The following is a 25676-nucleotide window of genomic DNA, read 5'->3' as shown; positions in this document are numbered from 1 at the left end:
TGAGGATGGCCTTGGACTGACTCCCGATCTTCCTACCTCCTGAATACGGGGCTTACAGTGGTGCACCTCCGTGCCTACCTTGAGTCATTTTCTACAGCTCTTCTCTCTGTGGCTGTGTCTTTGGCAAGGAACTTAACTAACCTGTCCAACTAGTCAGGTGCTGGGGCCCACCTGTTAAATTGCGCTGGAAGTCTGGAAGGTCTCATTTAGTGCTAGTGCATGGGAGTTATTGATTAACCAATGAAAGACCTCGTGGTTTCTTTTCACCAGTCTTCATTTCCTGTTGCTAGTCTACGAGAATCAAACATTCAAATTCAGCTTCCCACTTCCTTCTTCCCGCCTCTTGGATGTAGTAAAGAGGCCTCCGGACCTCAGAACAGGTCTCCACGGAGTGCTAGTAAAATCTCTGTGAAATTACCCGGAGCAGAAACGTGGACGATCTGTGCAGGGTTTCCAGGGACCAGAATCCAGGAGCAGAAGTTAAGTGAGTTGTTTTCCTGGTAATTGTGTACAGTTCAGTTTTCTAGACATCTTACTTTCTTTTGCCAACAGCTCTTTCTTAACTGTCAGTGGAACGAGAGGCATTGAAAAGAAAATATTATGTTTTCAGAAGAGATTTGTTTATAGACAAAGGTAATTGGTTCATATAAGGGAGTTAGGATTATCGAAATAGTCCTTTGGTTTTTATTTCAATTTCATATAACCATTGATATTAGAAGGCGAAAAAGGGAGGGGAGAGGAAAAAAGTCTTTTCTTATATGCACATAAAATATCTCTGGACAGAAGCACAGGAGACTAGTAGAACGGCTTGCTGAGTGATAGACGGCAGGAGCAAACTGCTCACTGTATAACCTTTCTGTGACTCTTGAATATTTAAAACTGTTAACATAAAAAAAAATTGGCTTTTCAATAATAAAGAAAAATATGCATTTACCTCCAAGTCCTTAGATGTAAGAGGCTGGGAAACAATCGTAAAAAGAAGAGAAGCAGTGCTTACTCTTTTTGAAAATCTCATCAAAATTCACACTCAGTGATGTTTGTTTCTTTTTGAGACAAGGTCTTTTATGTAGCCCCGGCTAACTCACAGTGTGGTAGCCCAGGCTGCCCTCAAACTCATGACAGTCCTTCTGCCCCAGTCTTGGAAGGGCTTAGGGCTTAGATTTCAGGCACACATCATCATATGGGCCATATTTAGTAATTTTTTAAAACTGGTGTGCTCTAAGCTCTTGACACTGCCAGGAGATTTGTTTTGTTTTTAATATTTTTCCTTTTTCTCACAAAGCCTGCCTATTGGCTGCAGATAGACTCAGTGGACCGTTGGCAATCAGTGTTTGTACAGTGAAGTTAGAAAGCCTCTCTTCCTTGTCTTTTTATCTTACCCACTACTTCTTTTCCCACTGTAGAGACCTCTTGACCATTCCTGTAGTTTCCTGAGCAGTTTCTGAATGGGCATCACAGACATGTTTTGAGAAGGGGGGAGGGGAAAGAGTTTGTATACAAATGCTTTCCTCTGAACTACAGCTTTTCTCGCTGTAAACGGCTTGTGAATTGGAAGAATTTGCTGCTTACTGAGTGAATCATTGAGATACAGTGTTAGAAGAAAGTAAGTGCAAACTGTGGACCAGCTTCCCTTTCATTTGTCAAAAGAGAGAAATGTGAAATCTGTTATTTAGTGTCCAAGTTTCAATCAAAGGCAGAAAGCCAACAGTTATCGGCAGAGCCCTGAACAATCTCCCCGCACATCTGGTCCAGTATTTTTTCTCACAGAATTCTTCTTGTTGTTCTGTAAATTCTCATTCACCGGGAAAGAACAGTGTTCTTATTCTGAATAGCTCACACATTCTCATCTACGTATGTTTATTACTATTATTATTATTATTACAGTGTCTTCCTTTGTAGCCCAGGAGGGCCTTGAACTTTTGAGCTTTCTGCCTCAGCTTCCTGAGTGCTGGGACTTCAGGCCTAGCCATAACACCCAGCTCAAAAAGAAAAAAATTAAAGTGTTTTTAGTGCATGTTCTGTCTCTTAACTGTCTCTTAGCCCTTTAGCTGGTTCCTTCCTAGACCAAAAGCATCATTTGTTTCTTTTCAAAGATATAATTAATTAATTTATTTATTTGTAGATTTAGTTATTTTGTTTTTGCCTCTGTGTATGTATGTACAGCAAATCTGTGCCTGGTGCCCTTGGGGTTCAACAAAGGACGCTGGTTCCTTCTGGAATTGGAGTTATGGATGGTTTTAACCACTATGTGCATGCTTGGAATTGAACTTGGGTCCTGTGCAAGAGCAGCACATGTTCTTAACTAGCTGAGCTGTCTCTCCAGCCTGGCGTAGTGTATTTTATATCCTTGGTGTGCTGATGGGCTGGGCATGCTGGTGTGCTTGTAATCCTGGTGCTAAAGAGGGTGAAGCCAGAGGACTGTGACTTTAAGGCCACTCTGGGATACATCAGGAGATTCTCTTTTAAGAAAAAAAAATTCAAATGATAGCATACCATCCACACATTTCCTCCCCTTTCTTTAGTGCTGCTGAGGACTGCACCCAAGGCCTCACACATAGTAAGCAAGCACTCTATCACTGAGCTATATGCTCATATGCTCAGCCTGATTTTTGCATTTCACACTTTCCATGTATTTTTATTATCCCATATTAACTTATACACAGCTTCATTATTTAAAGAACTATTTATTTTTTTTAACATTTGTGTGTGTGTGTGTGTGTGTGTGTGTGTGTGTGTGTGTGTGTGTGAGTAAGTGGCAGAGGACACCTTTGTGGAGTCAGTTTTCTCCCCCATTGTGTGGGGCATAGAGTTTAAACTCCAGTCGTTAGGTTTGTCAGCAAGTGCCTTTATCCACTGAGCTGTCTCCGTGGACCCTGAATTGTGGTCCTTTTCACTCTTCCTTTTCCGTTTTTCACTCCTTCTTCCACGGGAACCCTTCTTTCCAACAAGCCCCCCCCCCCCCCCCCCCCCCCCCGTTACTTTGACGTCTTTTGTTTCTGGAACCACCGAGTTGACTTACGGCTGCCTGTATCAGCATGCTGTTACTTTCCTGGAACATGAGCCACACTCACCAGTGGCTACACCACTGAAGAAAATGACACCCCCCCCCACACCTCTTTTCTTGTATCTTGGCATTCAGGCCCGCCCCTTGGGGACCCGCCCAGCATCCTGGCGTCAAGTCCCCTTTAAGAGGAAAAAACCCTTCCTCTTTCTTTCTTCTTCCTCTCTCCCTCTCTTCAGGAGGCTGCACGACCTCCACTTTCCTTTCTCTCTCTCTCTTTTTCTCCCCCTTCTCCTCTCCTCCCTTCCCTCTCTCCTTCCCCTTTAATAATAAAACTTCCCACGTGGATGCTGTGCCTGCATGTGTGAGTAACTTTCCGCGTGGGGTCATACCCCCTTGGATGCCGCCCCCATGGCTCAAACCTGCCAAGGCCTCTCAGACAGTCCCACCTTGAGGGGTGGGGCCTCATAAGCTCCTCCCCAACTATGATAAAGTGAGGATGGGTCCAGTGTTGTGTAAGTCTTGTGCAAGTAACTATAGTTGCAGTGAGTTCACAAGTACAGTGACTGTCCTGTCCAGAAGAAAGTATTTCCTAGAACTGCCCCCCCCACCCAACCTCTGGCCCTTCCGTTCTTTCTGTTTCATCCTCTAAACTGTTCCCTGAGCCTTGCAGAGGCGATTAGAAAATTTATTGACATGCAGGGTAATTATTGGTGAGTAAGGACTGCTTTGCTGTCCTTTTATAACTTATTTCTAGTTAATTTGTAGATCCTTTCTTCCTTCCATTCTCTCGTGCTGTAAATATCCTTTGTGGTTAAATGGTTTTCTTAATATGATTTGACTTTTTAAAAATATTTTGTGCATTTTCTAACCATTTCTGTTTTGCTTTTACAATGGTCCTTATATAACACATCTTTGAGTTATAATAGGCTGTTCTGAGGGGATAGCTTAACTTAGATAGCATTAAAAACTCAAGTGGGGGTGCATGCCTGTAATCCCAGCACCTGAGAGATGAGGGCAACAGGGTCAGGGGTTCAAGGTTAGGCCTGGCTACTTAGCCAGTTTGAGGCCAGCGTTGGCCTCTTGAGGCTCTGTCTCAAAACACTCCAACAAAGCCAAAAACTAAGAACCCCAAATAACAACCACACCTCAAAATAAACAAATCTAACTTATTTATTCCACTCCTCCATCATTTTCTGTTTTATTTTTTACCAGACTATCTTTTTTTTTTTTTTAATTTATTTATTATATATACAGTATTCTGCCTGCATGTGTCCCTGCAGGCCAGAAGAGGGCACCAGATCTAATTACAGATGGTTGTGAGCCACCATGTGGTTGCTGGGAATTGATCTCAGGACCTCTGGAAGAGTACAAATTAACTAGAAATATGTTATAAAAGGACAGCAAAGCAGTCCTTACTCATCAATAATCACCCTGAATGTCAATAAATTTTCTAATCGCCTCTGCAAGGCTCAGGGAACAGTTTAGAGGATGAAACAGAAAGAACGGAAGGGCCAGAGGTTGGGGGGGGCAGTTCTAGGAAATACTTTCTTCTGCACAGGACAGTCACTGTACTTGTGAACTCACTGCAACTATAGTTACTTGCACAACTGAGTTACTCTTCCAGAGGTCCTGAGATCAATTCCCAGTTACTTAACCACTGAGCCATCTCTCCAGCCCCAGACTATCTTTTGAATATTATAATTTTACATTATATATTCCTTAAAAAGTTATTATTGCTAATATTTTAATAGTTTTTATCTTTTTTTAAAGTGATTTCATTTATTTAGTTTTTTTTTTTTTTGAGACAGAGATGTTGGAATTCCCGGCCACTCCCCCATCTATATGACCACACATACGCTGTCCAGTAGCCAGGCAAGATGTTTAGTCATTCCAGGACTTTATGTCCTATGTAATCTCCGTGCTGTGTGATTGCTAAAGCAGTGTGAGCACATAATCTATGTGTGTGTGTGTGTGTGTGTGTGTGTGTGCGTGGTATAGCTACGCAAGCCCATATGTGCTTGTGCGGGGGGAATCCATAAAAAGTGAGTCACAGGCCCCTCCCCGCTCTTCTTCTTCCTCTCTCTCCATGCACAATTGGCCATAGGCCTAAGCACATTCCCCTCTGTTCCTTCTCTTAATAAACTCTTCATCAGTGGGTTCTTCTGTTGTTGCTCACTCCACTGGCTGCTTTGTTGCTCACATGGTTAAAACCAGCGGTTTGCTTAATGAATAACACAGCACCGCCTAATAATAACTAACAAGACTCTCTCTACAGAGTCCTAAAACTCACCATGATACCAGGATGGCCTCGAACTCCCAAGATCTACCTACACCTCTGTCTCCCAAGTACTGGGATTAAAGGCTTGCACCTCCAGGCCCAGCGAGATTTATTTTATTTTTAAATTATGTGTATGTGTTTGTGTGTGTGTTGTGGGATATGTGCATGTGAATGCAACTGGCCACAGCAGCCATAGGTGTGGCTCTCCCTGGAGCTGGAGTTAGAGGCCGTTGTGAGCTGCCTAACTCTGATGATGGGAACTGAACTCAAGTCCTTTGAAAGAGCAGTACATGCTCTTAGCTTGGAGGCATCATTCTATCCCTTTATGTTTAAATTTTTATACTAACGAATATCAATCATTTATATACATAATGTCATGAAACTATTAAAATATTCATCCTCTGCCCAATGCATTCATTGCTTTTGTGCTACTGCATAGTGTCATTTCCTCTGAGCTCGAATAACCTACCCTCCTTTAGCATTTCTAGAAGCATGGATTTGGTAGCTGTGGTGGTTGAATGAGAATGGCCCCCATAGGCTCATGTATTTGAATGCTGAGTCACCAGGAAGTTGCTCTATTTGAAAGTATTGCAGGGATTAAAAGGTGTGGCCTTGCTGAAGGAAGTATGCCGCTGAGGGTGGGCTTTAAGGTTTCAAAAGCCCATGCCAAGCCCAGAGACTCTTTGTCTCTGCATGAGGATCAGGATGTGGCTCTCAACTAGTTCTCCCGCACCATGCCTGCCATGCCAGCCACCATGCTTCCTGTCATGATGACAATGGACAAGGCATCTGAAGCTGTAAGCCAGCTCCCAGTTTTATTTAATAAGAGTTGTCTTGCCAGGCAGTGGCGGCGCACGCCTTTAATCCCAGCACTCGGGAGGCAGAGGCAGGCGGATCTCTGTGAGTTCGAGGCCAGCCTGGGCTACCAAGTGAGTTCCAGGAAAGGCGCAAAGCTACACAGAGAAACCCTGTCTCGAAAAATCAAAAAAAAAAAAAAAAAAAAAAAAAAATAAGAGTTGTCTTGACTTTGATGTCTCCCCTAGTGATAGAACAGTGACTCAGACGGTGGTGGTAGGTTTCTTCAGCCTTATTATCTGGAACAGCCTGAAGTCTTCCTCGTGTCTGAAGGATGTCTTTATTGGATGAAGTATTCACAGTTGTTGGGATTCCTCCTCTTAAATTCATCTCTTTTAATCTATCATTTCATTCCCTTCAGACTTCTAAGGTTTCAGCTCAGTGGTAAGTTGCTAGACTTCTTGGAACTTCTGCATACAATAGATAGGTACATAGGTAGGTAGATAGATAGACAGACAGACAGATAGATAGATACATAGACAGACAGGTAGACAGATAGGTAGGTAGGTAGGTAGCTAGGTAGGTAGGTAGATATATTTCTTTCTTTTCCTGCTTTTAGGATTCTCTTCTTGCTTTTGATTTTTGACATTTTAGTTAAGTATATCTTAGTGTATATAATCTTACTGATTGACTCTGATTAGAGACCTTTGACATTTTCCTGCTTGTATACTTTTTTGATTTGAAAAGTTTTATGCTAATATTTCTCTTCCTCCTCCTCCCCCCACCTTCCTTTCTTTTAAGACAAGGTTTCACTGTGTCACCCCAGTTGGCCTAGAATTTATTATGTAGACCAGGATGACCTTAAACTTAGAAGACACCCCCTCCTCTGCCTCTGCTTCCCCAGTGCCTGGATTAAAGGTATGTACTACCACATCTGGCTATTACTTCCTTAGATAAGTTTCTGGGCTCTTTGTCTCTCAAATATTTCTCTTTAGCTCTGATTATTTACTCATTGGGTACTGTCCTGTCAATCAGCAAGCTTTCTTTGTTTCTTTTTTCCTCTCATATTTTATGCCTTCTAGGAACCTGTCTCTGAGTTTATAGACCTACCCCTGCTCCTTTTGTTTGCTTGATTACTTCTGCTATTTCACTTTTTTTTAGTTCATTGTGTTTTTCAGTTTTTAAATTTTATTATTTTAAAATAACTTAAATCTCTGTTAAATTTCTTGTTTCAGCCAGTTATTATTTTCCTGATTTCATTGAGTTATTTTCCTATATTTTCTTGATGCTCATTGAGTTTCTGGGTTTTTTTGTCAGGTAGTTCACGGTCTCCACCAGCATGGGCTACTGGTGTTTTATTTTGTTCTGTTGGTAGTATCATGCTTCCCTGATTGTTTTTGGTGCTTATGGTCATGCATTGGTATCTACATGTTTAAAGAACTTATCTTGTCTGTTAGAGATTCTGGGCGGATTGTCTGTTGTGGTCTGGTATCTAAGTGTGCTTGCTACAGGCTGATGTGGTACAGGTTGGTCAGCAAGGTTGGTCATGCATCTCAGGGTTGGTCCTAAGGGTTGGAGCTGAAGCTCCAATTCAGTGGATTTGTCCTGGGTGTTGGACTCAGGACCCAGGTCCATGAGGGTTGTCTTAGAGCTCGAGTCCCTAGGGATTGGTCTATGTATCGGTGCAGCATAAACTTAGTACTATTGAGGCCCATCTAGAGCTTGCTGTGGTCAATCTGCTAGACTTGTTAATTACATGGAGCTGAATTCAGGTATAGAAGCTTGCCTGGCACCAGAGTGGGATCTGGGTGCTAGTTTGTGCCATTGGCACAGAATTTGAAATCATAAGGCCTTCTCAGATTGAAAGTTAGTGTCAGAGGCAAAGTCTAGTGCTTGCTTCCTTTATTTTCTCCCTTAAGGAGGGTGTCTCCATGCTCTGCTGCCTAGGGTTTGGAGGAGGAATGATATCACTAATGGGAAACTTCCTCCTACCTTCTGTGTCTTGCTAGGTTTCGATTGTTAGGAAGAGACACCCTGATCATGGCAATTCTTATAAAGGAAAACATTTAAGTGAGGCTGGCTTACCGTTCAGAGGTTTAGTCCATTATTGCCATGGTGGGAAGCATGGCAGTGTGCAGGCAGACATGGTGCTGGAGAGGAAGCTGAGAGTTCTACATCTGAATCTGCAGGCAGGAGAGAAAGAGATAGTGCCACTGGGCCTGGATTAAGCACTTAGAAACCTCAAAAACCAACTCCAGTGACGCTTCTTCCAACAAGGCCACACCTCCTAATAGTGTCACTCTTTATAAGCCTATGGGGGCCATTTTCTTTCAAACCACCACACTCTTGAATGTGGCTTTTTCTTATTTCTATGCTACACTGAGGTGCTGCAATCTTTCGTTTGAATTCTTAGATCTTGGGAAGTTACTGTCATGCATTGATAGTTGTTCAAGTTGATTTATTTGTGGTTAGGTGTCTGTCAGAAAGTCAGAGTCACTATCTTAAAAACAACAACAACAACACTGGGTGGTGGTGGCGCACGCCTTTAATCCCAGCACTCGGGAAGCAGAGCCAGGCGGATCTCTGTGAGTTCGAGCACCTGGCTACCAAGTGAGCTCAGAAAGCGCAAAACTACACAGAGAAACCCTGTCTCGAAAAATCAAAAAAAAAACAAAAAACAAAAAACAACAACAACAACAACCTTTTTGTGTGTGTAGTGTATGTGTACATGTATAAAGGCTAGGGGTTGACATCTAGTGTCTTCTGTCACTCTCCACCTTATTTTTTGAGATGGCCTATCATTGAACCTTGAACTTACTGATTGGCTAGACTGGCTGACCAGTAAACTACAGGGATCCACCTGTCTCTGCCTCCTTCAAGTACTAGGGTATCAGATGCCGTGCCACATTTTATAATGGTTTTGGAGATCTGAACTCAGATTTGTTTGCTCAGTATGCACTTGACTAACAGAATCATCTCCATAGCCCCTATTCTACTATCTTGCTATTTTTTAATGGATGAATATTTTTTAGTTCATGGATGTACTGTGATTTAACCATATTAATTGGTAATTAGGTTGCCTTGAGTTATATGCAAACAAATGCTGAGACTAACATGGTATTTGCACAGTTTTGCACAAGCCCAAGAATGGTTATAAAATTTTTTGAAACAGTCAAATGTATATACATATTCTGACTAGTTTTATATCAACTTGACACAAGCAAGAGTCATCAGAGAGGAGGGAGCCTCAATTGACAAAACGCCTCCGTAAGATCAGGCTGTAGGCAAGCCTGGTAGGGCATTTTCTTAATTAGTGATTGATGTGGGAGGGCCCAGTCCACTGTGGGTGGTGCCACTCCTGGGCTGGTGGTCCTGGGTCCCATAGGAAATCAGGCTGAACAAGCCATAGGAACAAGGTAATAAGCAGCACCCCTCTATGGCCTCTGCATTGGCTCCTTCCTCCAGATTCCAGCCCTGTTTTAATTCCTGCCTTGGCTTCCCTCAATGGGTATGTAAGCCACATGAACTCTTTCCTCCCTAAGATGCCGTTCACGGTCTTTCATCACAGTCATGGTACCTCTAACTGAGACAGTACATTTGTAACTTTGGTAAGGATTGGAACATTGGTCTCCAAAGAGTCTGAACAAGTTGTTTTTTTTTTTTTTTTTTTTTTTCGAAAGTTTCTCTGTGTCTTTGCTTTCGTGGAATCATTGTAGCCAGCTGCTCGAACTCACAGAGATCCACCTGCTCTGCCTCCGATGCTGGATTAAAGCGTGCCCACCACCCCCCAAGTTTTATTCCTATAGGAAGTATATCACGTGTGATGATCTCTCCACCACTGACCCAGCATTGCTGCGGCACTTCATGAAAATTTAGTTTTTTGATAATCTAATAGATAAAATTGTGTGGATGAACCTTGCTTTTCTCTTATTTACTATGGATTACTGGATATTTTTTTTTGTATATTATTGTGTGGGAGGCCAGCTCCCACCTTTTAAAGAGCTCCTATGAGGAGGAGAGAGGGATAAAAAACTTTTACATAAAAAGATAGCAGAGAGGTGAAAGACAGAAACACAGGATAGCTTCGGGAGGACCTGGATCAAAATCCAACGGTCTCTTCAAAAGGGCTATTTATAACAACACCAAAGGGAGAGGCAAAAGACCTGCCCCTTGCTAGATCAAAGCACATCACACAGCCAAGTATAGACCTTTCCAAACACCTGGTAACCACTCCTGTGATCAAATCATCCCCTTATGTAGCCCGGCTGGGTAAAGCAATCTCCCAGATTGTCACTAGGAAACCTCTGTGGGTCTCTACATTATTGAAGATTTTTTTTTTCTTTTTCTTTTTTGCTGTGCTGGGGATTAGAGTGGGGGATTTGTGCTCCACAGATAAGCACAACACTGCTGAGCCACACCCCTATCCATCTAATTTCTTTACACATTCTCTATTATAGCACATTGATTTAACCAGCATATTAATAATATGCCTTGATAGTTGGTATAGTTCGGATGTGGTTCGTCCATTGACCCAAAACTCATACTGAAATTTGATTGCCCTTGTGGCAGTGCTTCAAACCAGGCTTTTAAGAGGTAATTAGATTATTAAGAGATTAGTATCATTCTTGTGGGACCAAGTTCTTGCTTTAGTTTCGTGGAACTAGAATGGTTACTGTAAGAGTAGATGGTTACAAAGCCAGTCTGCCCTCCTTACTTGGTGCCTTTTGCATGTGCCAGCTTGTCCTTTTGTTTCCTCTCTGGAGTAAAGTGGCTGGGCCCTTCAATGGTGCTTTGCTTTTAGATATCCCAGCATCTAGAATCTGGAACCCAGATAAACTGCCCGACCATTCTTCCTGACTCCCTCCCTCCCTCCCTTCCTCCCCACCCTGAATCTTTATTTCTTATCCTAGGCTGGCCTCCAACTTGCTGATGATGACCTTGAACTCCTGACCCTCCTGCTTCCCCACCACCCCCAAGTGCTAGGATAGCAGGCATGCCCAGTTTTTAAACTTTTATTCTTTATAGACTGTTGAGACTCAGGTTCTATGTTACAGCAGCAGAAAATGGGCCAAGATGAGTTTTTTCATTGATAACTGACAATAAGTTTTAAAGCATCCATTATTTCTTTGTTCTAAAACGTCTGTCCTAATATAATATTGTTTTCCCCCATTTAAACTTAGGGATCTTTTGATAGCTGAGTATAACCTTTCAGGACCTTTCCCCTCCTGCTTTCATGCCTTTTTATGATTCCTTTTTTTATCTGCTTCATTTTCCATCTGTCATGTATGTTGTTTTTTTTTTTTTTTTTTTAAGATTTAGTTATTTATTTAGTATAGTGTTCTGCTGCTGTATGCTGCAGGCAGAAGTGCACAGATTCATTACAGATGTTGTGAGCCACCATGTGTTGCTGAATTGAACTCAGGACCTCTGGAAGAGCAGCCAGTGCTCTTAACCGCTGAGCCATCTCTCCAGTCCCGTATGTTGCTTTTTAATGTGAAGGTTTTACATACATCTTCAGTTTTTGTGACCTATTCTTCATTAGCATCTCAGTGGCTGGGACAGCATTCAGGCTTCTCCCCACTCCTTCGGTATCTGTAGTGTGCATTGTAGGGCTCAGTGCATACAGGTTAATTACTTGATTCATCAGTAAATGGGGCACAAATAGGAGAAGACCTTCTTTCACTCATCCTGTTACCTAGTTTGGAAGGAGGAGAGATGCTCCTTGAGTGGAAGTTTAATTTCCAGAGCAAGGCATTCTCTTTCTGGAGCCAAACGCATTTCAGGCTGGATGGTAGGGATGTAGGCAAGAAGGAGAATCTAATGCTCCCAGATGATAAGCTTCATTTACTCACTGGTGAGCCGGGAAGTGGAAAGAAGAAGGCTGGATGAATTGGGGGAATCCTAGGTATCTGTTCTCTGGGGGGATACCCTTCTTTGAGATTAGATATTAGGCACCCTTATGCATGCAGGAATAGGTTGGATAGTATTGGCTTATTTGTTTATTTTGTGCGTGGTTGGATGTATGTGAGGTTTATGCACATGTACATTTATGGAGGCCCGAGGAGGATATTGAGTGTCCTGCTCTGTCACTCTCCATCTTAGGCAGGTATGGTCATGCTTGGCTTTTACATTGGTGCTGCGACCCAAACTCAGGTTCTTATGCTGGTGAAGTGCAGGCTCTTACCTGTTGAGCCATCTGTCCAGCCCTCAGATGATTAGTTTAGAGACAATTGGTGTGAATCAAGATCTCTGGATGCCAGAATGACAGGTAAGTATAGGATTTGTGTGTTATTAGGGACTTTAGATGAGACTGAATATGTCAATATTGGGCTAGAGCTCAAGAATAATAATGTCTACTGAGAATTCAAAGATCTAATTACCAGACACTGTTGCTTTGGGTATTAGTTTTTCAATGTAGTTTTTTTGTTTGTTTGTTTGTTTGTTTGTTTTGTATTTTCAAGACAGGGTTTCTCCATGTGGTTTTGGAGCCTGTCCTGGAACTCACTCTGTAGACCAGGCTGGCCTCGAACTCACAGAGATCCCCCTGCCTCTGCCTCCTGAGTGCTGGGATTAAAGGCGTGCGCCACTGCCAGGCTTCAATGTAGTCTTAATGTTAAGTCACTTTGTGTGCCCACTGCAGTAGGACTTTCTTTTCCACCACCAGCCCCAAATAATGACACGGAGACTTACTATTAATTATGAATGCTCAGCCTTAGCTTAGGCTTGTTCCTGACTAGTTCTTACGACTTATATAACTTATAACTTAAACTAACCCATATATTTTTTTTAAATCCACATTCTGACGCATAGTTTGTTACCTCATCTCGGCGCTGCCCATACTGCTCCCTTCATATCTGGACTCGTGACTCTGCCTTTCTTCCTAGAGTTCTCTCTCTGCTCAGAAGTCCTGCCAATACCTCCTGCCTTGCTATTGGCCTGTTAGCTTTTTATTACACCAGTCACAGCAATATATTTCCACACAGTATACAACAGGCCACTTTTAAGATGAGGGTCACTCCTACTATGAGGGTAGGAGGTGGAAGGACCGCTAATTTGGGAGTCTGGGTTTTCCTCGTGTCCCTGCAGCACTAACAGGGTTCTCCTTCAAATATTCTCTCTCTCCCTGCCCGCCTATTCCCACCTTTTTTTTTTTTTTATTCAGAATTGCACAGAGCTTTGGAGTGGGATCTTTGAAGCTGTATAATTTTTTATTAAATCTCAGCACTGTTGGTTGAGAGATGTAGGTCCTTAGGTGATCTTAAATCTTTGTTTGTTTTAGTTTTCTAACTGTAAGACATGGATAATAGTTATGTCTTTATGACTTTGGGATAGTTATTTGTGAAACGCTTCCCATGATACTTGGCCCAGGGACTATTGCAGTGTATTAGCAATTGTGACAAAGTGGCATCGAGGGGTACATTTTGGGGTTTGTTTAGGTGCTGATTTGGCTTTGGAGCTACATAGCTCTGAGCTCTGAGTGAGCTTTCCTGGTTGGTTTCTGTTTCTAATACCACTTGTGGGTATCCACCAGAGAACACTACTCAGACATATGTTTAAGCCAAAGAAAAGTCTTTATTTCGCTGCATGGCGACTATACTGATTGTTCAGGATCTCAGTGTAGCCCTGAGTCTTTCACAGGGTGAGATTTTAAGCACAAAACCATATTCTGGGTTGACATACTTCCGTAAACGAGAACAGTTAGCTAGAAGCAGAACTACAGAAGCCAAAAAGCAAGGCTAGTACATTTAGAGACTTTTCCAGAACTATATGAATTTTGATGGTTTAGGTCTTTTCATTTTGGCAGGTGATACTGTGTAGGTGCTGAGTTTTATGGCTATTATGGAATCAGTTGTGCTAAGGTCTGGGGGCATACTAAAGTCTGGGGGCCTGTTACATATTGAAATAATTTTATAATACCAGGTAAATTAAATCATTTTCTTAAATGAATAGCTCAGGTGAAAGCTAAGTAAAGAGGAGCCAATTGGAAACTAAAGCTGGCCTTTGCCTTGAAGTTAGCTGCCAAACACGGCCAGTGAGACGGCCCCACAGGTAAAGGCACCTGCCACCACGTCCAGCAACATGAGTTCTATCTCTGGGACCCACATGGTGGGTCCTGCAAGTTGTTACACACATAAATAAACAAACAAATGCAATTAACTTTTTTAAAAAAGATATTTTCTGAAAAAAACTGACAAATTATTTCAACTTTAGTTTTCATGGCTGCAGGAGACAAAAAGACAAGGCTAGATACATTTGAACAAAATGCCTCTGGTATTGTAGAATATAGTTGGAATTTTCTTTGGGCCACCAACCAGCTCCCAAATAAAGATATGGAGACTTATTATTAATTATGCATGCTTGGCCTTATCTTATGCCTGTCCCACTAGCTATTATAACTTAGTTTAACCTGTTTCTATTCATCTCTGTTTGGGGCTTTTTACCTTTCTTTCATTCTGTATGTCCTGCTTTCCTGCTTCCTCCGTTCTGGCTGGCTGGCCCCTGCTGTCTCCCTTGGGTCTCTTCTTCTTTTTGCCCCTGAGCCTAAATTCTCCCTGCCTGGAAGTCCCGTCTATATCTCTTCCCTTGCTATTGGCTGTTCAGCTTTTTAATTAGACCATGTTGTGTGATATTTTGATCATATTCTGACAATAAAGCTTGCTTGGAGTCAGAGGGCAGAGCTAGCCACTAGATGACCAGAATTAATCCTAGAGGTTTTGGAGGACAGGACAGATCTTGGAGACTGGAAATAGTAAGGCAGGGCAGAGAGAGAATCCGAGCCCTTTTGGATGGAGGAGGGAAGATGTAGGAAGTCTCCGGTGACAGCTCCATATCTGACTCCCGATTTTCTATTGGTAAAGAATAATTAGGTACATGCATCAAGACCAGTCAGGTGCCTTAGGCAGACAAGATAAAGAGCAACACATCTTTACTTAATTAAACAAATGCAACACATCTTTGCATAGTTAAACAAATATTCTGCAACATTTTCCTCTTTTTGTCTAAATAAAAAGAAATGTTTTAACTCTAACATAGTAAAACTATATACAATAAGAACAATTATCAAATCAGAATTACATTCACAATATCCAGTCCATTTGTATTTGGCAAATTTGGAGAAAGAACTGTATTATTTATCCTATCTTAGTCAGTTGAAAGTTTTATACTTAAGCCATTTTCTATCATAACTTTTATTACCATTCAAAAAATATCTTTTTAGACCTTAAAACATCTTCTTAGATAAGCAACTTAAGCTTTTATGTTTCTCAACCATATAAACTTTGCATCTCTTATGTGAGTTTCTTTTCTAAATTTGGTAACAAGGAAAACTGTAACTATAATTATTTGGACTTAAATGCCATCAAAGACCTGGGAAGGATATAGTATTACCTGAGTAAACAGGAAGTTCAGGGCAAGCAACCTCTAAAACTATAGAAAGGACAAAGACATCTGGCTTCCTGGATAGTCACTCAAGGTTCCTCTGCAATGTTGGGGCATCCATCTTTGGCCTACAGGCCTAGAATATCTGATAGACTTTCCTGTGAAGCAGGCATTTTGAAGGACTGTCCTACCTTGACTTGGCAAAGTTCAGGCCGTCTTTTTCCTTTGTGTTCTGCGTGTCCAATTTGTATAGTATACTGTTGGTAGTTGAGGCAAGGGCAAAATGGCTAGCTTTGCCACAATTAGAGCAAACTCCATATGGAGGTTCTTCAATGCCCTTCATTCTTTTATGAAGTAGATTGGTACTGCCAGCAGCAGACTTGTGTCTCACTGTCATGAAAAGCCTTAGATTATTAAACATCTTAAATGTCATATTCTGTATGTTTCTGGAGCATTTGAAAATCACTTATCTAAAATATATCTGTTTAAACTTGAAAATATACATAATATGACCACAAGTTTGATTGCTATAGATGACTAACTACTAACCTGTATTTCTCAATTATCCTAAAAAGAGAAAGAGGAGTGGAGGTGGGTAGGGCCATGAGTGTAATTGGAGATAATCTAAAGTGATTTCAGTCTCAAAAGGACAAATATTACATGTTTTCTTTCATTTGTGAGTCCCAGACTTCACAGACTCATAAAGTCATGTATGTACAGGTAACAAGAAAGCGGGAGGGAAACTACTTAGGGGAATAGAGGAGAAATAATGGGACAGGAAGGGGAAAGGAGGGGTGGGAGGGGAGAGGAGGGGTGGGGGGAGAGGAGGGATGGGGGGAGAAGAGGGATGGGGGGAGAGAGGAGGGATGGGAGGGGAGAGAGGAAAAGATGCGGGGGAGAGAGAGGAGGGATGGGGGAGAGAAGAGGGATGGGAGAGGAGGAATGGGAGGGGAGAGGAGGGATTGAGGGGAGAGAGGAGGAATGGGAGGGGAGAGGAGGAATGGGAGGGGAGCAAGAATGGGAGAGTATTGGAGTACCTCGGATAGACTCAAAATGCATTACATACTTGCATGAAAATGGCCTTATTGTAACCCTGTACAATAGAGACAAAAGACGAGACTTTTGGAAAGTGGAGAAAAAGAGAAGCAATGGAGATTGAAGAAGGGGAGAAGCTGTGAGTAAAGCACATGTCAGCCACAGAAAATGACAATGCAACTTGAGCTGGAATGGAGACATAAGTTGGAAAAGCAAATGCGATTCCTGTGTCCTAAGGTTCCGGAACAGTTTGGGAAGAGACTAAAGATACCGATTATCTAGACTTTGATAAATGCATGTTAAACTTTACAAGAGAACAGATAGCTTCCTGCCTAGCAAAGGTTTGATAAAATGAGAAACTTAATCCTGAGGATCCAAGGGAAGATAGTAATATGGAAAATAATAAAAATTAGAGGCTAATCTTCCTGAGGAACACACACGTAAAAGTCATAATCATAAGCAACATGAACAGCGCAAACTCAGCGATGTGTAAAAAAGTGATGCACTCTGACAGGATTGGATTCATTTTGGAAATTGAAGTTGGAAAATTCACATTACCAGATTAACAGAGAAATATTCCAGGATTACATTATTAGATGCAGAGACAGTATAGTGTTTGATATTAAATTGTGCAAAATGTTAAAAAAAATTCAAGAGACCTTTCTTAATATTTTAAAGGATATTTATAAATTCATATAATATATATTTATATGAATTATATAAAATATTTATAACTTGCAGTTGAAATTAAAGCACTTTGCTAGCCCAGTGACCATTATTCTACAAAATACTGTATTACATAATGAGTATTGTATCTTATTTTTTCCCACATACCATTATTTCATGAACATTTTTTCTATAAATTTACAAGTTCTTTGCAAATATAATTAAAACTATCCACACAACAATCAGTGCTTATTGGGTAATATTTGAGTATTTGTGTTCTTATTTTTCTGTGTCAAAAAATGTTGTGGTAGATATTGGCAATGCTCCAGTATTTGCAAAGCTTTACCTTGAGCATGCTTAAAATAAGAGGGGATAAGTCATTTCACAATGTGCAATTGGAAGAAAAGCCCCCAAAGTGTGCAGATGAGAACTCTGTCACCTGTAGTACTGTTTAAATTGGTTCTCCCGCAATTATTAATTAATATTGTTTCTGCCGGTACTCTTTACTTTTGAAAAAAATAAAAAATAAAAGTTTTCAAACTTAAAAAAAAGTTTCACTGAGCTAGGATGTAGCTCAGAATAGATTGCTAGCCTAAGATGCACAAGGCCCTGTGTTCAATCTCCAGCCCTGCCAGAAAACGTCTATTCCTTAAGAATGTGAATATGAATTATTGAAACAAAAGGTACTGATTTTTTCAAGCTATACTTACTAAGTTGTTTATTTTGCGTGTGTACATGCGTGTGCATATCGTAGACACATGTGAGTCAGAGAAAAGGTCATTGAGGGTGGTTGTCTCCTTCTGCTTCACAGGCCTCAGGGCGCCGCCATCAGGGCGCTGTAGAAGCACTTAGCTACTGAGTCATCTTTCAGCCAACTTGTTTTATTTTTTTTTAAACCAGTTCATTCAATGTAGCATCCTCATGTCTAGGAGAGCTGAGGAATCTCGTTGCCATGCTCAGAGCATGTCAAGCCCTGATTGCAAAGACAAAAAAAACAAAACAAAAAACCCGCCAGAAATGTGAGACTTAGTAACGTCTCCGAGTGCTTTAAAAAAAAAAAAAGAACGAGTGCCTGTGTTTATTTCCCTCAGTCCGCCTTGTTGGAGGGCGGGCTGTGGAAGTAGGCTATCTGCAGCAGAGTTTGCACTATTATGGAAGCAGTGGAAGTGAAGGACAGGAGTTCCAATGGGACGGACACGTCTGGAGGCGTGAGGATCCCCTGACCTCGCATTGCACCCTCCCGACTCCCACACCTCTGACTAATCCCGATTGCCTTAAAATTAATGAGGAAACGAGAGAGGGCCAAGTTTCTTTCAAATCTTAGCTTTTCACTGGATTTCATTTGAATCCTCAGGTTTTGGCCATCTTAGGGCACAGCAGCCCTCAAGCGTCCCTTGTGTCAGGCCGTGAGGGTCAGGATGGAGTTCAAAGACCACTTTCCCCAGGACTTGCTGTTTTGAACGCATGCTGCCTTATGAACATTACCATCAGGGGCTATTCATTTTGCCTTTTATCTCCCAGCAAGGCTTGATGAGAAGTACAGTCAGCACTTTCCGTGGGGATTCTGTGGGCTTTTGACGTTATTTAAATTTATAATTACAGATGAATGGATTGAGAGACTTAGGGGAAGATTTGCCTAATGTTGAGTGAAGGGCTCCAGAGAGCTTCTCATTTGCTGCTGCTAGGCCTACCCTACTGCCTTCCTTTCTTCCTATATTTCCTCCCTCCCTCCTTTCTTGCATCCTTTTTTCTTCCTTTCATTCAGATAAGGCACAGATTGGTGGAGACGCTAGCCTGAGCGAACCCCAGAGGCAGGACCTGGCCGAATTCTGGCCTTTTGACGTCGGAGTCAGGCATAAGTTTCCTGCCGCCTCTGGATTTGTTAGAACCTTCCTTTTCCAAAAGGAGAGCAGGTTTAGGTATTGCATTTTAATTTCTGCCCAGAGCCTTGTGGTCCTGTGGTTAGCAATTTGAAGACAGCGTGAGCCCATGAGACAGTTTTTACCATGAGGTCTGGCTGGTAGACCGCATTCACTCAAATTTCATTTTAAAACAGCATTTCATACCCAAAGAGTTCACACTTTGCTTATCTGCATACCATACACTTGAAAAACTCTTGGCTGGAGGGATAAATACACATTTTAAAAAGTAAGTAACATTTCGGGTAGCCATTTCCTTCCCTTTTCTGGTCTGCAGTAAGGTGGGTGGAATAGTAGAGGTGGGAAGAATCAGTCTTGTGCATAGTCAATGAGGAGACTCTAAGCTCTTTCTTTGGGGACGTAGAATGTCAGTGAGCGAGCAACAATGCTGAGTGTCCCAGAATGGAATGGAGGGCTTAGAATCAGAAGATGTGGGTTTGCATCTCACTGGTTCTTCAAAAATGTAGAGGAATGGCATGGGGAGTGTTGTTTTTATGGAACAGTGACTCCAGAGGATGATAGCTTTGGTTGTAGGAGTCATAGGAGAGAAGGTGGTAGAGATGTTAGTCAAAGTGTGGAGACAAATTCATCCACTTTAAAAAAAATACATCTTGGCACATGGGTTAAGAGCACTGGTTGCTGTTCTAGAGGAGCTGGGTTTGGTTTCCAGCATCCACATGGCTCACAACTATCTGTAATTTTAGTTCCAGAGGATCCAGCCCCCTCTTCTGGCCTCCTCAGGCTTCAGACAAGCACCTGGTGCGCAAACATACATATAAGCAAAACACGCATACACATAAAATAAAAATAAATCTAGTTAGGTAGTGGTGCATGCCTTTAATCCCAGCTCTTGGGAGGCAGAGGCAGGTGGATTTCTGTGAATTCAAGGTCAGCCTGGTCAACAGAGCAAGTTCCAGGACAGCCAAGACTACACAGAGAAACCCTATCTCAAAACAAAAAAACAAAACCTTAAAAATCTATTTTATTTCGTTTGTTGTTGTTGTTGTTATTATTATCATTATCATTATCATTATTATTGTGTGGGGGGTGGGCACTTGCAGCCATAGTGAGCACATGTGTCCTAGGGATTGAACTTAGGTCATCAGGTTTGACAGTAGGTCCATTACATGTTGAGCCATCTCACTACCCACTTTAAAAAAACAATGTCTGTCTACACTTCCTCACCCTAAGATTCTCTTTTATTAGCTGGTGGACTAGAGAAGCTTGCTTATAAAGCCATTTATGTGGTTGGAACAGATTTGAACTGTTTCGTAAAATGTGTTAAAACAGTATCGTAGATTTGCTAGACAGTTAAAGACAGCTAAGGAAATTCTAAAGCTAAAGATAAGGCGTTCGGTTTTGCTTTGCTTAAAAGTACCTACAAATAGTGTGGGGAACACTTTTCAGTAAGGCATGAAGGAAGCATTTGGTGTTGTTTTTCCTAAGCTCAATTTTATTTTTCAACTCAAAGAGATCCAGTTAAAAAGCAGGTCACATGTGAATCAGAGTTGAAACCAGGTGGAGGGCTCATGACTACCAGATGGGCTCTCCACTTCTGCTATGGTGACATATTTCATTAGTTAGGTTTCTGGCTACACATGGCTTCAACAACTAAGCAGACCAACAAGCAGATTTAAGGCTCATTTAACACATGGTGCAGGGGTCGCTCTAGCTTCTGTGTGCTTGGCATCAGCAGGACTTAGGTTTCTCTTTGTGTGGTTCAGGCTCAGGCAGGCCTTCCCCTTCTATCCAGACATAGTGGCTCTAAGTTCTAGACCCTGAGCCTCACATCTCCACAACTTCAAGTCCAACAGAGAATGAATTTTTGTGTCTCATACATATATTAGACCCACCTGACTCGATGGTCTAAGACAAACCATAGGAATCTCCTGTACTGTGTCTCTGGGGATGCCCGTGTTGCCTGCCCAAGCCACATACGTACCATGTGAATTGAGCCCATAGCACCTGTATCTCTAGGGTGAAATGGGAGAAGGAGTTTCTTAGAGGGAAACACAGATAATGGGGAGCGTCCCTCTACATGCCTGCAACTTCTTATGCTGGCTTAACTATGTAGATATGGTGTGGAAATTTTTTCTTTTTTATTTATAGAATTTAAAATGTTTGGCAAGTGATTATTATTTCAAGTATTTTGTTTTCTTAGTTAAAAGTGCTGTCTTTCATGCTTTATTATAAAAGTGCTTTATTTCGTATATGTGTTTGGTATTGGTGTTAGGCTGTCTTCTGACTCTCTTTACATAGATAGTTTTGATCATGGAAATACAAATAAAAATGGCAAAAGTAAAGAAATATATTAAGGCATGGAGCCACATACCTGTATTGTGTTAGTTTTGCCGGTGTGACACACCATAGAATCACTGGGAAGAGTTTCTGCGAGGGATTTGTCTAGATGAAGCTGGTCTGTGGATATGCCTGTTCTTGATTGCCTTAACTGATGTAGGAGACCTAGCCTGGGACTGGGCACTAGTCACCATTACCTGGCTGTGGACCCTCGACTGTGTAAGAATAATAGAGAAAAGTAGCTGAGCACTAAGCCTTCATTTCTCTGCTCTTGGCAGTGGATGTCATGTGACCAGCAGCTTCAAGTGCCTGTCACCTTGACTTCCTCAAAATAATGGATTGTGACCTGGAACTGTGTCCTCAAATAAACCCTCCCCCAAGTTGCTTTCGGTCAGGTTTTTTTTTTTTTTTTTTTTTTTTTTTTTTTTTTTTTTTTTTTTTTTTAATCACAGCAATAAGAAATGAAGCTAGGATCGTGAGTTTGAAGTCAGCCTGGACCATTAGTGACTCTGCCTCCTAAAAACAACAAGAAGCAATATCAGCAAAACCAAAAATTCCACCTTAACCTTACTTTGAAACAGAACTTTCTTTAATAACTACTGGTTATTTCTGATATTCTTTTAAGTTAATAATTTTGTGAACCTCTGTAATGATCAACAATTTATGCATTCTGGTGAGATGGCTCTTTGGGTAAAGGTACTTGGTGCCAAGCCTTATGACCCAAGTTCAAGCCCCGGTACCCACTTTGTGGAATGAGAGAACCGACTCCTGATCCTTGCCCTCTGACTTCCATGTGTGTCTTGTGGCTATTGTGAACTCACATAAACACTAACAATAAAGAGGTGTAATAATAACAAATCAACACAGGGGCCTAGGGAGATCCCTCAATGGTTAAGAGCACTGGCTACTCTTACAGAGTACCTGGGTTTGATTCCTAGCATTCACATGGCAACTCACAACCATCTGCAACTCCAGTTCCAGGATATCCAATGCTCTCTTTTGGCCTCTGAGGACACCAGGTGCACATGTGATGCACAGACATACATGCAGACAAAATACCCATACCCATAAAATAAGCTTACATAGTCTATGGCTTGCAAATGCATTTACACAGAGTTCTAGGTATAATATAAACACTACATAGGTTCCTTAGGATGTGGAATGTTTTGTGAGGTAAAAATACGACTGAAAAAAGGGCACTCATTTTTAAAGCATCTTGGCTTTTGGTCAGTGCAACACAAGTGCATTTCATTGTGCTCATACAAATAGGATCATAGAGCATTCAGAAGAACTCTGGGCTCCTGAAGGTGGGATTCTGCAGTTTTGAATAGCTAGCAGTGATAGCTTGCAACTTACACATGCTTTTTGGGCCTCGATTTCCTTTTGGTTTCATAAGAAGTTTGGCTTAACTGAAGCTTGACATTCCTTTCAATTGCCTTCCTTTAGTGAGTGGTCTGCCTCTTCTAAATCTAGTTGGAGCTAAAGTTCTATGTGTGTGTGCATGTGTGTGTGTGTTTGTGTACAGGCATGTGCATGCACATGTATGCTCATGGATACACATGTGTATGCCAGAGGTCAACCCTGAGTGTTCCTCAGATGCTGCCTACCTTGATTTTTTGAGACATCGTCTCTCTCTCTCTCTCTCTCTCTCTCTCTCTCTCTCTCTCTCTCTCGTCAGGGTTTCTCTGTGTAACTTTCGAGCCTTTTCTGGAACTCGCTCTGTAGCCCAGGCTGGCCTCAAACTCACAGAGATTTAATCCTGAGTGCTGGGATTAAAGGCGTGCGCCACCAGCCGCCAGGCGAGACATGGTCTCTTACTGGCCCTGAGCTCACTGAGTAGAGTAGGCTAGCTCACTAGTGAATCTCAGGGTCTTCCTGTCTCTGCTTTCCCAGCCCTGGAATTCCAAGTGTCCTCCCACCACACCTTTTTTTTTTTAATGTAGGTTCTGGGGATTGAATTCAGGACCTCATGCTTGGACCGCAAGGACTTTGCAGGCTTCACTTGTTAAGACTTGAAGCCCTGGACTATGTTCATTTATTCTCATGCTGTCAATCTATTTGAGTCATTATAACAAAATGACAAGGTAGCTTACAAATAACAGAAATACAATTCTGGAGGCTAGGAATCAAGTCAGATTTGGTGTCTAGGGAGAGCCCTCTTCAGTTGCAGACTGCTGACTTCTTGGTGTATCCTCACATGCTGTATGCAGTGAGCTAGCTCTGATGCCTCTTACATAAAGACAGGAACCACAGGGAGGCTATCACCACAATGCATCACCTCCTGAAATCATCATTTAAAGATTTCCACATGGGAACTTGGGGAACACGAATGTTGAGATCACAGCACATATCCGTGGCTGGAATACTTTAACTAGGGCTAAATTCTCTAATGCTGAAGTGAGAGGGACTACATTAAACAATGTTGAGGGTTTTTTTTTTTTTTTTTTTTTTTTTTTTTTTTTTTTTTTTTTTTTTTTTTTGTGAGGCTGGTTTTAAACTGTCTGCTTGACACACCTGAGAACCTCAACCAAGGAGTGCCTCCATCAGACTGGCCTATGGGCATGTCTGTGGGCATTTCTTGATTCCTAACTGTGGAGGACCTCGCTTCTTCTGTGGGAAGGTAGTGTCATACTAGGCCCTGTTTTTTTTTTAATTTTTATTTTATGTGCATAGGTGTTTCGTCTGCATGTGTTTCTATGTGAAGGCGTCAGAACCCTGGAGCTTGAGTTACAGACAGTGGTGAGCTGCCATGTGGGTGCTGGGAATTGAACTTGAAAGAGCAGCCAGTGCTCTTAACCACTGAGCCATCTCTCCAGCCCGGCCCTGGGTTTTTATAAGGAAGCTAGCTAGCTGAGCAGAAGCAAGCCAGTAATCAGCATTTTTCTGTGGTCTCTGTTGAGTTCCTGACTTGGCTTCTCTCAGTGATGGACGGTAGAGTGTAAGCTAAAATAAAGTAAGCCCTTTCCTTCCCTAGTTGGTTTGGTCAGTGTTCGATTAGCAACAGAGAAGATGGCTAGGGCCTTTGAAATGTTCTTATCTTGGAAGAGAGTTACTAAAACCAGCATTTTAGCTGTAATCCTTGTGAATTTGCAGGAACCCCCCCCACACACATTTATTTATTATTTTGGACAGGACTTCACTATGTACCCCAGGATGACCTTGAACACAGTATCCCCTGGCCTCAACCTTCCAAGTTCTGGGATTACAGGCATGAACTCTCATGCCTGGCTACAGGACGTATGCGAAACCTTCACCTCATCTAACAACCTAGTTCCTTATGGCCTATCATGGTTAGAAACTTGAGTTTGGAATCTGAAGATATGATTGAAGGTTGTACTTCTGTCTTTTTCTGGCATATAAACAAATCAATCTCCCTAATAGCGTCTTCTCCTCTTTGGTGTGGTAGAAAGAGATAACGGTACCTGTCTCAGAAGATTAATTAGGCCTGGATGGGAGCCCTGCACATGTAGCTGCTTTGCTAACTGTAAACACCTTAGGGTTTCCTTGTGCTTTTACAGCAATGGATTGGGTATAGAGGGCAAAATCTGATAATAACAGAACCACAGAACTGAATTAGCAAGGAAAAATGAGCGTGAGTATAGATAGGGTCTTCTTTTTCATTCCATGTGAATTAACGTGTTTATGCTAGAAGTGACAAGAACGCTTTTTATAATTGCGCAATACTACCGTTAATTATTAAAAACCACTTTCTTGGAAAAAGGTAGTATCCCTAATGATATAGAGGGCTTCAAAAATTGTAGATTTGTGTATAATGCTGGCATGACAAATATTTTTAAAAAGTAGTTATTCTAGGGAAGGGGGGACTAGAAAGAAAACTGGCAGATTGCAGTAGCATCAGCTCTGGCAGTTTCTAAAAAATTAATAACCCGTTTAATTGTGTTCTGCTTATTTATCTACGGTGTAGGTATTAAATTCAGGGCCGTGCACTTCTAAGCACATGCTCTGTTTATGAGCTACACTGTCAGGCTTTTCCCACATTACTTATGTAACTAGGAGTACCTGCGATGTGCCGTCTGTATAATATGAAGGGTTGGTTTTGCAGGATGAAGGTAGGGCCGTCTCTGTAGTCAGCAGCTCTCTCCCCTGTCTCTCAATGCTCCCACGTGACGTTCTGACTGCCTCAGCCTCACAGGACGGGAGAATCATTCTAAACTGTAGGAGTGAGGTAAGAAGAAGGGGCGGGGGTCTAGCCTTGTGTGGAGAGGCAGGTAGGCTGAGTGTAGATAAGACCCGCTTGGTGGGAGTTTGCTCCAGGAGCCTCCACTGGCTGTCCCAGTGACAG

At 41.9% G+C, this 25676-nt stretch overlaps 1 protein-coding gene across 1 annotated transcript in view; it reads left to right on the top strand.

Annotated features, from left to right (window-relative positions):
- Positions 1–361: 361 nt before the first annotated feature.
- The window catches only part of Plch1 (phospholipase C eta 1), a 207775-nt gene continuing 182460 nt past the window's right edge, over positions 362–25676 (top strand). Inside the window, 1 exon segment of the mRNA XM_028894530.2 lies at positions 362–484. The gene's annotated coding sequence lies outside the window, so the exon portion shown is untranslated.

Source organism: Peromyscus leucopus, chromosome 6, assembly GCF_004664715.2.
Source record: "Peromyscus leucopus breed LL Stock chromosome 6, UCI_PerLeu_2.1, whole genome shotgun sequence".
Taxonomy (NCBI): domain Eukaryota; kingdom Metazoa; phylum Chordata; class Mammalia; order Rodentia; family Cricetidae; genus Peromyscus; species Peromyscus leucopus.
This window is presented reverse-complemented; position numbering and strand designations above follow the sequence as displayed.